Here is a 15523-nt window from a genome sequence, read left to right as displayed (position 1 = left end):
ACCCGAGTAATGAAGCTGAAGGGTTGTCATTCCACACGTGAAGTCTCTGGACACAGTCTGAAGTGAAGCATGTTGAGGTGGCAATCGTGTTGGTTAGCTTGTGATCGGCAGATGCAATATTATTTGGTATGGATTGGGAGATGCATACGGGAAAGTGGGCCCTATCCAAGGGTTCCAGGACTGGGGGAAGTAGGGGCTCTATAGTGGAGATGTGAGGTTCCTGCTGTCTTAGGGTTCAAAAAGACAATTGATAGTTAATGTTATCATCACATTATTTGGTAATTGGGTTAACTTTGAAAAGTCCTTTGGTTAGGGTTTGCTGTACAGTACCCAGTATCTTGTATATAGCTGTACTATTGGTTGCTTCTGATTTACTTGATCTAGGCTTTTGAGAGAGTCTGCATATCAATTACACAGCCTATATATTGAAAAGATTCAGTTTGTCTTTTGAAAAACTTTGAGACATACAATTAATTTTCCCCCTCTTGTATTAATTAACTAGTGATTTATATGACTACATTTTATTAGGAGTGTACATAAACACCATTCCCACCACCAAAAGACTGTGACCCATCCCTCCCACCCACTCCCACCCCCCACTGGCCCAGGAAGCTGCATGTCTACCCCTCACCACAGGGTTTTTACTTTTGTGCCCTACTTACAATTTGGTCAGGTCCTGCTTTTAGTTTCCCTTTCAGATCTTCTTCCTCAACTTCTGTTGATGAGTGGGATCATCCCAAACTCATCTTTATCTTTCTGACTTAGCTCACTTAACATAATTCCTTCTAGCTCTGTCCAAGATGGGTCAGAGAAGGTGGGTTCATTGTTCTTGATAGCTGCATAGTAAATCTTATATTCTATAAATTCCACAATGCTCATGGTAATCATATGTCTATAACTTTATGCTTAGAATCCTTTTCTTCCCTGAACTCTACTGTAAGCGTCACCAGTGGTGCACAGACTAGCTCTATACTGCCTGCACTCCTACTGTCTATAAAGAAGATAGAAATCCCAGCCCTGTCTCAGAAGTGCTGACGTTTCAGGCTTTATTCAGTTTTGCTTTTATACAGAGGTATTTTGAAATGGTAATACTCCTTGTGAAGCCTCCTTCCTTCTTCTGGGATGAGTAATTGTGTTTTGTATTATTTCTGAAGTGTGACTTGGAAAAGCCGTAATACATCTTTCAAGTTGAATGCTTCCTTTGTCACTGGTTTTCAGACTTCACAGAGACTTTCAGTATTGCTGATGATGACGCTGTGAAAATCCACAGAGTAGATCAACAGCATCTCTGGCTCCCCCATTCTCGTTTTGTATAAAAGTTATAAGTCTTAGCTGATGATGAGTAGCTTCATGAGGCCATTCGTTTTCCATTCTTCCTCTTGTGATTTGACCCATATAGGGAATTTCTGGGGAACATTATCCTTCAAAGAGCAGCCTGTACATTGGACAGAGTCTAACTATTCAAGAGGTGTATGTGGACCCACTCCAAAATATCCATAGATAGTTTGTAGTTGTTATATATGTTTATGAGAATTTATGAAGATAGATATTAAACATCTTTATAATCTTCTTACAAAATATAAGGCTCCTTTTTTTGCTTTGCTAAGATCAGTGATATCAAACTCATATGCATAACAAAATTTTACGAGAGAACATAGTTACTATGCACACGTTCATCTTGTATGAGCAGCAGAGCTCATCTGAAAATGATTGAAAAGCTTATATCAATGAGTTTAAGCTAAATAAATTACAGAATATTTTAGTATTCGAGGAAATGTTAATAGCAGACAGTAGTTCTAAGACTGCATGATTTAAAACAAATGTAAATTACTCAACCGGCTTCATTTTACTATCGTTCTTAGACATGAACTTTTCAGAGGTGGTAACAAATTATATTGACATTGTTCAGGTCTTTAACTAGGAAGATTATGGCCTAAGTACTTTTAAATACCCATATCAGTATATAATAAATTTTACTTAGTATTCTGACATGCACATTTTTTTCAGTGACAACAATCACAAGAATGCCACAGCAAATCAAATAATGGCAATTCTAAGTAGATGCTACTCTTCAGTTTGATAATTGGCTGCATGGCATATAAGTCATAGAATTTCTGCCTATTTAAGTTTTATTTTTAAAATGTAATTTAGTTTATTTTTTTTCCCTCCAGGGTCATTGCTGGGCTCGGTGCCTGCACCATGAATCCACCGCTCCTGGAGGCCACTTTTTCCCCCTTTTGTTGCCCTTGTTGTAGCCTCGTTGTGGTTATTATTATTGCCATTGTTGACGTTGTTCGTTGTTGGATAGGACAGAGAGAAATGGAGAGAGGAGGGGAAGACAGAGAGGGGGAGAGAAAGACAGACACCTGCAGACCTTCTTCACTGCCTGTGAAGCGACTCCCCTGCAGGTGGGGAGCCGGGGGCTCGAACTGGGATCTTTACGCACCAGCATACCTCCACCTTTCCCAGCAGCCACTGTTTTCATCCCTCTAGAAAGAGGGTGTGAGAGAGAGAGATAGAAAAAGAGAGAGATCCCCAGAGATGGAGAGACACAGAAGCACTGCTCCCCCACTCGGGAAGATTCCACCTGTGCAGTGGCCTAAAGCCTGAGGCTTGAACTCAGGTCTTCACACCTGGTAATGTGTGTGCTTTATGGAGTCAGTCACCTGATGATCCCCAATTTTTCTAAGTTTAGTAGTTAAAATCTGTCCAGATACATGTGGAAATATGGCATATACACATCAAAGTGGGGAATATTTCTATACATATACATGTACTTAATATCAGCATTGTACTTTGTATTGTATATTTTAAACAATGTTAAAGCTATTTAAATATACACTTTTTAGTTATTACTGTTTTTACTACAATTTTGTACATTGTTTAAATATTTTTTATTTATTTTTATTTATTTAAAAAAGGAGACATCAATAATACCGTAGGATACGAAGGGTACAATTCCACACAATTCCCACCACACAATTTCCATATCCCACCCCCTCCCCTGATAGCTTTCCCATTCTCTATCCCTCTGGGAGCATGGACCCAGGGTCACTGTGGGATGCAGAAGGTAGAAGGTCTGGCTTCTGTAATTGCTTCCCCGCTGAACATGGGTGTTGACTGGCGGGTTCATACTCCCAGTCTGCCTCTCTCTTTCCCTAGTAGGGTGGGACACACCTATGGGGTCATCTGTCCAAGAAGTCTGGTCGGAATCCTGATGGCATCTGGAATCTGGTGGCTGAGAAGAGAGTTAACATACAAAGCCAAACAAATTGTTGAACAATTATGGACCTAAAGGCTGGAATAGTGCAGATGAAGTGTTGGGGGTTACTCACTGCAGACTATTGTGTACTTTTGATTTCAGGTATATATTTTGCCCTGATTTATGGATACGGGTGAACCTATGCTCTGTCTCAGTGGACCTGGTTTGGGGACTTTATTGGGGAGTGGACCACGTGGAATGGAATTAGAGAATTCTATGAAAGGAAAGGTCTTACCCTAGTAATGAAGCTGAAGGGTTGTCATTCCACACCTGAAGTCTCTGGACACAGTCTGAGGTGAAACATTCTGGGGTGGCACTCGTTGCTTTGGTAAGGTTGGGATCAGTGTATGCAATATTATTTGATAAGAATTGAGAGAAGCATGCAGGAAAGTGTGCCCTACCTTTTGAAGTTGAAGGTTCCAGGATTGGGGGAAATATAGGCTTTATAGTGGAAATGTGAGGTTTCTGCTGTCTTAGGGCTCAAGAAGACAACGGATAGTTATTGTTATCATCACATTATTTGGTAATTGGGTTAACTTTGAAAAGTCCCTTTGTTAGGATTTGTTGTACAATACTCAGCATCTTGTATATAGCTGTGTCATCAGTTACTTCTGTTCTCTCTGCTCTAGGCTTTTGAGAAAGTCAACATATCAAAGACTCAGCCTATGCATTAAAAAGACTCAGTCTGTGTTTTAAGAAGTTCTAGACATATAATCAATTTTCCCCCTCATATTAATTGAATAGTGATTTATATGACTACAATTTAACAGGAGTGTATATAAACACCATTCCTACCACCAAAAGACTGTACCCCATCTCACCCATCCAGCCCCTGCAGCCCCAGGAAGCTGAATGTCCATCCTCACCCTCACATCAGGGTTTTTACTTTGGTGCCCTACTCCAGATTTAGTTAAATCCTGCTTTTAGTTTCCCTTTCTGTTCTTCTTTCTCAACTTCTGTTGATGAGTGGGATCATCCCATACTCATCTTTATCTTTTTGACTTAGCTCACTTAACATAATTCCTTCTAGTTCCATCCAAGATGGATCAGAGAAGGTGGGTTCATTGTTCTTGATAGCTGCATAGTATTCCATTGTGTATATATACCACAGCCTTCTCAGCCACTCATCTGTTGTTGGGCACCTGGGTTGCTTCCAGGTTTTAGCTACTATGAATTGTGCTGTTATGAACATAGATGTACACGTAACTTTTTGGATGGGCATTATGAAATCCTTGGGGTATATCCCCAGGAGAGGAATTACTGGGTCATATGGAAGGTCCATGTCTAGCCTTATGAGAGTTCTCCAGACTGCTCTCCACAGAGGTTGGACCAATTTACATTCCCACCAGCAGTGCAGAAGGGTTCCTCTGTCCCCACAGCCTCTCCAGCATTTGTTGCTGCTGTCCTTTTTGATGTATGCCATTCTTACAGGGATGAGGTGGTATCTCAATGTTGTCTTAATTTGCATTTCTCTGACAATCAGTAACCTGGAGCAATTTTTCATACGTTTGTTAGCCTTTTGGATCTCTTCTGTAGTGAATGTTCTGTTCATATCCTCTGCCCATTTTTGGATGGGGTCATTTTCTTTTTTTGTTCTAAGTTTGTTGAGCTCTTTGTATATTTTGATGATTGGTCTCTTGTCTGATATGGCATGTGAAGATCTCCTGTTCTGTGAGGGGTCTCTTTGTTTGTGTGATAGTTTATTTGGCTGTGCAGAAGCTTTTCTATTTGATGTAGTCCCTTGGTTTGTTTCTGCTTTAGTCTTCCTTGCAATTGGGTTTGTTTCATCAAAGATGCCCTTGAGGTTTAGGTGGGAAAGTGTTCCACCAATGTTTTCCTTTAAGTATTTGATAGTGTCTGGTCTAACATCCAGGGCCTTCATCCATTTGGAGTTGATTTTTGTTTCTTTTGAGATAAGGTGGCTTTGTTTCATTCTTCTGCACGTTTCAATCCAGTTTTCCCAGCACCATTTATGGAAGAGAGCCTCCTTCCTCCATTTAAAACTTTGCCCCACCCCTTATCAAAGATTAACTGTCCATATGTGCGGGGGTTTACTTCGGGGCTTTCAATTCTGTTCTGATGGTCTGTGTGCCTATTTTTGTTCCAGAACCATGCTGTTTTGATGATGATGGCCTTATAATATAGTCTGAGATCTGGGAGTGTGATGTCTCCATTTCTATTTCTTTTCCTCGAGATGGTTTTGGCAAGTCTAGGTGTTTTCTGTTTTCAGATAAATGAATGTAGTTCTTGTTCTAGCCTCTTAAAGAAGCTTGGTGGAACTTTGATGGGTATTGCATTAAATTTGTATATGGCTTTGTGTTGAATATTCATTTTGATGATATTTATTCTTCCAACCCATGAGCATGGATGTCTTTCCATTTCTTGGTATCAGTTTCTATTTCCTTGAATAGTAACTAATAGTTTTCAATAAATAAGTCTTTCACTTATTTGATCAGCTTTATTCCTAGATATTTTATTGTTTTTGCTGCAACAGTGAATGGGAGTGATTTCTGGATGTCTTCTTCTTCAGATTTAGTGTTTGCATAAAGAAATGCCACTGATTTTTATACATTAATTTTGTAGCCTGACACCTTGCTATATTGCCTAATAACTTCCAGTAGTTTTCTGCTGGATTCTTTAGGTTTTTCTATGTCTACTATCATATCATCTGCAAATAGTGAGAGCTTGACTTCTTCCCTTCCAATCTGTATTCCTTTGATTTCTTTCTCTTGCCTGATAGCTATGGCAAGAACTTCCAATGATATGTTGAAGAGTTATGGTACAGAGTAATGGACAGCCCTGTCTAGTCCCCGATCTGAGGGGGAATGCTTTCAGTTTCTGTCCATTGAGTGAAGTTGGCTGTAGGTTTGCTATATATGGACCCATGATCTTGAGGAATTTCCCGTCTATTCTCATTTTTATAGTGTTTTGAGAATGAATGGATATTGGATTTTGTCAAAGGGTTTCTCTGCATCTATTGAGATAATCAAGTGGTTTTTGGTTTTGCTTTTATTGATGTGGTGAATAACATTGATTTACATATGTTGAATCAGCCTTGAATTCCTGGGATAAATCCCTCTTGGTTGTGATGAACAATCTTTTTGATATACTGCTGTATCCGGTTGGCTAGGATCTTCTTCAATATTTTGGCATTTATTCTCATCAGAGATAATGGTCTGTAGTATTTTTTTTTTTGCTGTGTTCCTATGTACTTTTAGTATCAGGGTGATGTTGGCTTCATAGAAGGTAGAAGGGAGTGTTCCTATTTCATTGATCTTGTGGGAAAGCTTTAGAAGTATAAGTATTAACTGTTTTCTGAAGTTTTTGTAGAATTCCTTTGTGAAGCCGTCTGGTCCAGAACTTTTGTTGTTGGGGAGATTCTTAATACTGTTTTGATTTCTTTGTCTGTGATTGGTATGTTTAGGTTTTATAGTTTTTCTTGGTTCAGTTTTGGAAGGGCATACTTTTCTAGGAATTATACCATTTCTTCCAAATTTTATATCTTGGTGGCACGTAGTTCTTCATAGAAGTTGCACATGAATTTCTGGATTTCTATGGAGTCCGTTGTGATATCTTCTCTATACTTTAGGATTCTATTAATTTGAGTGTCCTCTCTCTCTCTCTCTCTCTCTCTCTCTCTCTCTCTCTTTAGTGAGTCCTGGCTAGGGGTTTGTCAATCTTATTTAATTTTTCAAAGAACCAACATTTTGCTTCATTGTTCTTTTGTATGGTTCTCTTATTTTTCATGTTTTTTTAATTTCTGCTTTAATTTTAGTGATTTCTGTCCTTCTGGTTGCTTTGGGGGCTTCTTTGTTCCTCTTCCTCTATGTATTTAAGGTATGCAGTAAGGTAGTTTATTTGAGCTTTTTATTGTTCTCTACGATGTGATTGTATGCCTATGAGTTTCTGTCTCAGTACTGCTTTAGCTGTGTCCCAACTATTTTGATAGCCTGTGTCTTCATTTTCACTTGTTTCCAGGAACATTTGAAGTTCTTGCATGAGTGTCTTTCTGACCCAGTGGTTTTTAAGCAGTATGTTGGTTAGTTTCCAAATTCTGTGCCTTTTAATAATTTTCCGTTTGTTGTTAAATGTTAGCTTTACTCCACTGTGGTCTGAGCAGATACTTGGGATGATTTCAATGCTCTTGAAGTTGTTGATGCTGTTTTTGTAGTCTAACTTGTGGTCTGTCCTTGCGTATGTGTTGTGTGGATTTGAAAAGAAGGTGTATTCCCATTTTTGGGGGGCTGAAGAGCTCTGAAAATGTCCAGGAGGTCTAGTCTGTCCACCTCTTCATTTAATTTTCTTGTTTCTTTGTTGATTCTCTGGTGGCGCAGTTGGTTAAGCACACATGGTGCAAAGTGAAAAGGCCGGCAAAAGGATCCCCGTTCAAGCCCCCAGCTCCCCACCTGCAGGGGAGTCGCTTCACAGGAGGTGAAGCAGTTCTGCAGGTGTCTGTCTTTCTCTCCTCCTCTCTGTCTTCCCCTCCTCTCCATTTCTCTCTGTCCTATTGAACAATAACATCAACAACAATAATGAATACAACAACAATGAAAAACAACAAGGGCAACAAAAGGGAAAATAAATTAATAAAAAAGAATAAAAAAGAACATAATTTTAAGGACTTAATACTATTTTAGTGTATGCATGTATCATAATTTTTTTGGCTTTTATCTGTAGTTGAGCAATTAATTTTTTGCACATCTGTTGTAATAAAATATATTTTTAAAAAGAAATGTGATATATATTCATAAATAATTTATATATCCATCATATGTCTTTGATTTGACATGCAGCCTACTAAATGTTGAGTATATAGCTGTGGAAAAAAATATAGCCCCAGAGGTATTTTGAAAGCTAACATGAATAAAACTCCAGAAGCTTTATAAGTGATATTTCTTTTTAATTGTTTTATTGTTTATATTAAAGATTGCCGGTGTCCACTGGCACTTGTTTAACATAGCTCAAAAGTTAAAAAGAGAAAAATACATAGTGAATTTTCTTTCTTTTTTTTTTGAATGAATGAGAGATAAAGAGAGAAAGATACAGAGGTAGATTGTACAAACTATTGTATTTACTGGCAACTGTAAAATATCAATCCCCCAATAAAGGAAAAAAATGTTTAAAAAAGAAAGATCCAGAGAGAGACTAGAGCCCTGCACAAAGCCCTGTAGGAGACGGAAACTTGAACTTTCAGGCCATAAAGAATGTTGATTCACACTCCCAGAGGCATGAAAAGGAAAAGAGTTTCCAAGTTCTAAGCAGGCCCCACCCTGCCTAGCTTCTGAGACCAGATGAGATCAGGCCTGTTGAGCGTGGTGTGGCCATGGACAGGAACAGAGACGTTTCCAGTGGAGGGGACAGGACACAGAACTCTGCCAGTGGCAACTGTATGGAATGATACCCCTGTTATCTTACAATCTTGTTAATCGTTATTAAATGACTAATACAAAATTAAAACAAGAAAGAGACTTGCCCTTTCGAACCTCAGAAAAAAAATTCTTTTCTTTTTTTATATTTTTGTGGAACCACTAAGACATCTCCCCCCACTCAATATAATGAAATATTTTTGAAGATGTTTCCTCTTTTCTAGTCAGCACCATTTCCTCAACTGTTTTTCTCTCCCTCCTTCCCTCCCCTCCTCTCCCCTCCTGCTCCTTTCCCACTTCCTCTCTCCCCCCCTCCCTCTCCCTCTCCCCCTCTGCCTTTGTGCTTGTATATATTTGTTATCATGCTCTCATCTCATGAAGCTAAAATCCCTACGAGGTGGTAGTTTGAAGTCTTATTTACTGCTGTGTTATTCAGATATGCAGCAGATACAAAAGTTTCCCCTGCGTTTTCCAGAATCTTTTGGTTTCAGAGCTGGGAGGTGGCTGAGTGCACACACACATATGCACATAGAGTTCAAGCCCCTGGTCCCTACCTGCAGGGGGAAAGATTTGTAAGCGATCCAACAGTGTTGCAGGCGTCTTTCATTCTCTCTCCCTTTCTATTTTCTCCTTTTCTCTCAAATTTTCACCCTGTGGTCATGAGTAGGAACATTCCAAGTTGTACCTTCTGCATCCCATAATGACCCTGGGTCCATACTCGCAGAGGATTAAAGAATAGAAAAGCTATCAGGGGAGGGGATGGGATACAGAGTTATGGTGGTGGGAATTGTACCCCTCCTATGGTCTTGTCAGTGTTTCCATTTTATAAATAAAAATTAAAAAAAAAGAATTAACAAGCAACCAAAAATATTTTTTTTCATTCTGTCTCCACCCAATAAAAATAAAGCACAGAACAAATTTGCCCCTTTATTTTGACATAAGATATAGCTTTTAATGGAATTCAACTATGGTATATCACTTAAACTCAAAATACTTTTGCTTATGACATAAAGAGTAATTGATGACTAAGTTAAACATAATATATATTACCATAATACATATACTTATCTCAGATAAAGATAAATTATTGGATTGTTACCAAAGTCCTGACACATTTTTGCATAGAAATATGTCATGATTCTTCTGACAACCCAATATATTTAAACAGTTTAGATATCTAGTATGTAATAATCCAGTTTCCAGGAAACAGTAGCCTATGAGGAAATAAAATGTATCCTTGCTTTCTGTGGTTCATTTTTCCCCCTCTTCTCAAGCCCTCCTATAGAATGAATGCTCATTTTAAAAGACTGTTAGGCCCAAGAAACAGACCTTATTTTAACTATGTTTCTTGTAATAGTCAATATATTCTGACACATATATGGTTTTAAATTTAAATCAAATAAGAAAGTCTTTCGGGAAAAAGAATTGAAGATCGTGAATAGATTTTATCCCATGGATAATTCCTCATGCTACTATCCAATGTCCAATGTTTCTGTATTGATCATCTTCTCTGTCCTAGACTATGAAGATGCAGAGATCTATAATTCAAAGTTTACCAGCTTAAAACTTAAGCAATTCAGGTGGCTTCAAGTATGATTGAAGAGGCATGCAGAACATTACTTTCAATCCAATGTAATAAATTCCCTCAAGAATTAATGCAAAATACCCTCTGGAGTTCACCATGTTTCATGGCAACATGATTTGTAATATGCGACAGTTTAAATGGTAAACTTTCTATTATGCACATTCTGCCACAGTGGATTTCAAGACTGAAAAATAAAAACAAACAAAAAGGCCCTGCCTCTAAGTCCCAGGGCTGCTCACAAACCTGGGAGCTTCAGAGCTGTTTGCACTCAGAACCACTCAGTGTTGCTGTGTAGGACATCTCTGAGCAGAGACCAAGTGACAAGGCATTGTATGCAAGATGGCAAGAGTAGAGAGATTGATAAAGCACAGATTATTTCAGTCCTCTTAAAATATGTTTATTTATTTATTGTTGGATAGAAACAGAGAAAAATTAAAGGGGAAAGAGAGAGAGAGAGAGAGAGAGAGAGACACTTGTAGCCTTGCTTCATCACTGGTGAAGCTTTCCCCCTGCAGGATGGGACCAGGGATTTGAACCTGGGTCCTTGCACATTGTAATGTGAGCACTTGATAAGATGTGCTACCACCTGGCCCCACAGAACATTATTTTAGAACCCAAAATCATTTTGGGGGGCAGGTGATACATGGTTGTGAATAAATTGAAAAAGAATAGACCCTAGTCATGTAAACTGGGATTACAAGTTTTTTAACTCTACTTATTTATTTGTTATTGGATAGAATTAGAGAGAAATTGAGGGGGAGGAGGAGACAGAGAGGGAGAGTGAAAGAGAGACTCCTGTATCGCTGCTTCACTGCTAGTAAAGCTTCCCTCTGCACGTAGGGACCACGGGCTTGTGCACTGAACGCTCAACCAGGAGTACCACCACCTGATCCTTTAATATATGTTGAACAAAAAATAATTATACTGTCTAAATAAACTTCTAGTGTCCACTAGATACTCTACAGCTGCAGGTCTGTAGTCATTTAGATAAATAAGTAAGAGTCTCCTGTTGAAACTGTCAGTTTTCTTTATCTAAGTCTTGATATAGCTAATGTGAAAGTTAATCATTTCAATATTTGAAATTCAAAGCTCTCTGGTCATCTTTTAATAAGATTTCCCCCCCTCTGGGAGCATGGACCAAAATTCTTTTGGGAGAGCAGGAGGTGGAAGGCCTGCCTTCTGTCATTGCTTCTCTGCTGAACATGGGTGTTGGCAGGTGGATCCACACCCCCAGCCTGTCTCTGTCTGTCCCTAGTGGGGCAGGGCTCTGGGGAGGGGAGGCTCCAGGACACGTGGGTGAAGGCGTCTGCTCAGAAAAGTCAGGAAGGAATCATGGTAACATCTGCAACGTGCTGGCCAAAAGGGGTAGGGTACAAAGCAGGTCAAATTTGTTTAATAAATAGGAAACAAAAAGTAGGAATATAGCAGATGAGAATAGGGATCTTGAGATGGAAAGAATATAGGAAGTTTATTTTAGGTATGTACCTAAGGCCCCATGACACTATTATTATTATTATTATTATTATTATTATTACTATTATTATGCCTAAGCTTAATATCTAACCTGCAGGTGAACTAAAAAATATTGTCTGGGAAGATGGTGTCAGAGTTCAGTATAGAACTAGAAAGCTGGATTAAGGTCCAGAGTAAGTAGCTTTCAAGGCTGAAGAAAGTATATAAATACAATTGACTATTTACCCCATCAGTCTGACCCAGGACCCACATACATTCACATTCAGCACAGGAGCCTGTGTGACCTCTGAGTCCCTGTCAGTCTGAGCTCATGGTCGCAGCTGGAACCTTCTAGGCTGCTCTCATGTCAGGACCCGTCTTCCTCGAGGGGCAGAGTAGGCTGACCAGCCTCCCTTTAGAGAGTGGGGAGTCCCTGCCATTGCTGCTGTACAGTGAGGGAAGGTCCTGGGGAGGCCACTGGAGGGGGCCTGATGGGAGTGATGAATGATGGTGGAGATATGGGTCTATTACAGAGTCTAGGCCCATATTGCCTGTAGGGGACTTCCAAGGATTCCCTGATGGAGGCTCTAGAGGATGGGCTGGCCTGGTGTTGGCCAAAAAGCCCGTCATCAAGTGAGCCTGTCTTGCCCTTATTCAGCTTTCTCAGCCCTTCTTTATCGGATGAGTTTAGACTTTCTCCCATTGTTATACTGTTGAGGGTCATTTAGTTATTGTTGTTCCCAATGTGCTATTATGTTTATGGAGTCTGGCCTCAAGTTAGGGAGAAAATAGATCTAGAATTTTAGTGGGGTCTAAGTTAACCTTTGTATTTTACTGCATTTACTTGTTTGATGATTCTTATAAAGGTTGGCATAGGGGGACAATAATCATCCTTTCATTGAATATATATATATAATCAAATGGGAGATATATTTTACTTTCTTTTGAGTCATTTGCTGAGTAGATAGTATTTGAGGGAAGTAAAGTAGTAGATAGGAGAGGCGAGTGTCTAGTCCTAAGAACTAAATATTTGATTAGACAATTTATGGTGCCTTCTGTAGGCCTTTATACTTGCTTGCTGAGCTTATTATATCTAAAGTCTAATCACAAAGGGCTATTAAGCACTTTCACTTTGAGGTACATTACTGCCCTTAACTTATGGATATGTGTATATGTGTACCCAGTCCCCTAGGCCCTAGCCTATATCTAGGGTTTATAACTTTGGTAGAGTGCCGGGCTGGCTAGCTTCGCGGGCAGAAGACAGACGACCAGGGACTCATGGCTGAGTGGTACGCAGATCAGTCTTTATTCATGCGGAACACAGCACAATCTAAGCCAAACTTAACTAAAACTAACTATAATCACAATCCTGTCCTTATATATATATACTCACCAAGTAGGGTGGAAACAGGATGTGACATAGAGAGGGTGGAGGGAAAAATGACTGGTGGAAATCAGGGTGTACTAGGAGAGGGGGCGGAGCAAAAAGACATCATGAACCAGTGGGATTAAACCAATGCCCTGCAGGCAGGGTGGTGCTTAGTTAACAGTGGTTATGTAAATAGAATACAGTGGTAAACAGGGGGGATTAAACCAGTGAAACAGAAGGGGTTTTTAGAAGCAGAATTAGAAGCAGACCAACAGTAGAGAGTTCACCATTTGAAATCAAACTAGGTAGTCCAGTGTGTTAGGAAAGGTCTCACCAGATTCTTGGAGTTGGAAGGTTGGCATCTCAGACTCGGTGTCTCTGGACACAATCAGAAATAAAGAGGCACTGGCAGCACATCTTGGAGTGATGGCATCCGATGAACTGATATAGTTAATTAAGGTCAGCAGAGGCAGCATATCAGGGTAAGGGCCTAGGAGGAGAGGCATCAAGAAGTACCAGCAAATTCCCAGAGCTTCTACAACTAGAAGAAAAACATATTTTGAAGAGAATAGAGAAGGTTCAAAATTAAGAAGGCAATAGATAATTATGTGTTTGGGAGCCTGGTTTACTTTGAATACCCTGGGGTTTGCATTCGCCATATAGGGTGCCAGGCACTGGTGCACCTGGCTATCCTCAGACCTTAGTGAACTCCTGACAGTCACCCTGGACAGCTCCAGTTGAAGCTTTGTGTCTGAGTGCTCACTGGCCATCATTCGTGAGGGAGTCTGATCTACCCTATACTGAATGACCACACCCAAGAGTCCTGCTCCCTCATTAAGTCAGCCAAGCCTTGAAGTACCGTCCCTGAGCAGAAGTCTCTGGAGATGGAGTGGGCCTTTCAGGTCCTTGTGCATGATGATAGCAGTGTATCTAGGCTGGGGTGAGAGTGTTTTTCAGAAAACTGAGAAACTTTACACATGTATCAAGAACTGTATTTATTGTAAACCATTAACTCCCCCAATAAAAAATGAAAGAAACAGAGAAACAGCTAACCCTCAGCTGTGCCAACCCCTGAAGTTACTAAATTTAGACAGTATTTGATGGAAATTTCAGGAGACCCTGAACACAAACCATCTGGATAAGCTTTTTCCTCAACTTCCTGACAGACTGAAATCATCACGGGGTATAGACTAAATGCTGTTCTAAGCTGAGGTTTGATTTTTTTTTTTTCCTGATGAGACGAGTGTTGTTGGTGCACAGTGCACAGCAATCTTGAACCCGGAGAGTGTCACACGATGGAGCCCTTGGACTTCCTTGACCTCTGAGGCTCGTTTCCTCAGACCTTACACTATGCTACATCCCTGCTGTTACTCTCCAGGAGAACACGAGAGACTGGAAATCAGGACTTGTATTTTACACGCCTTGCTGGCATTTGCAATATCTAGCACCGTGCTTCAGAGATAATATCCCCCAAACTGAAAATGATTACTGAAGGTACACAAAAGTCTCAAACACAAAGTACATGCATTAATGGAAAGGTATATTTCTTTACAGGTAATACTCTTCATGATCAGGAAGCTGCTTTTCTTACCCGCTCACTTTGGCATCTGTATATTTTCCTCATCTATATTATGTCCTATAAATTTTAAGAAAAAAACGAGGACATTTACTGTAGCTTTTACTTAATTTTCAAATGCTTCTGAAATCTTCTGAAAGGTTACAGAGTTCCTGGGAATGCTTGTCTTAACAATCTAATCACAAGCTTTAATTTCATGTAAACCAGACAGAGCACCCTTCTAATAATAATTCATCTCACACTTGGAAATAGCCCAGGAAAGATTCCATTTTGTCCTAACAGCCAAGTTTCCCACCAGTTTTCTGGCAGTCATGAGCGCTGAGAAGTGAGCAGAGAACTTGCTTCTGTGTGTTTAAGCCTCCTCATTCTCTAAGCTATTCAAGTGGCAGTGGAGCAAACTTTAGGCAGGTATGCTCTCCTTGCGCTGGCCTAAGCAGAAGCCCCTGTGAGGCAGCGACACTTGCCCTCTTATTAAAAAGTTCTGCTAGACTCAATGTAATTACTAAAACAGTGCACATAGCTAATGATACAACTGTGAAATGGCCACCATGCCAGAGATCATCAATTTGATGAGACGCGAATCTGAGTCACACCAGAAATCGTGATTCATTTTTCAGAGATACCATCAAACAGATGTGGATACCAGGATCAAATGTGGCTGGAGAATTCTCTCCCCCTTTATGGACAAGAAGAGAAAAAAAAAGGGTGCGAATAACAGAATCTGGACTGCTCCTACGCTTGCTACACCCCTCTCAGATTTTATCTCAAGGTCTTGGCTACTGTTTTGTTGTGTCTATAGACAATTGGTGAGGCATCTGCTCAGGAAGGTGAGACTTGAGCTGGAATTGGGTTAATTTATAATGCAGGTTGGAAGGGAAGAGAGAGACGTACACAGAAGGCCACTTCTATCAAT

The sequence above is a fragment of the Erinaceus europaeus genome, chromosome 4 (assembly GCF_950295315.1).
Source record: "Erinaceus europaeus chromosome 4, mEriEur2.1, whole genome shotgun sequence".
NCBI classification, from domain to species: domain Eukaryota; kingdom Metazoa; phylum Chordata; class Mammalia; order Eulipotyphla; family Erinaceidae; genus Erinaceus; species Erinaceus europaeus.
Note: the sequence above shows the minus strand (reverse complement) of the source record.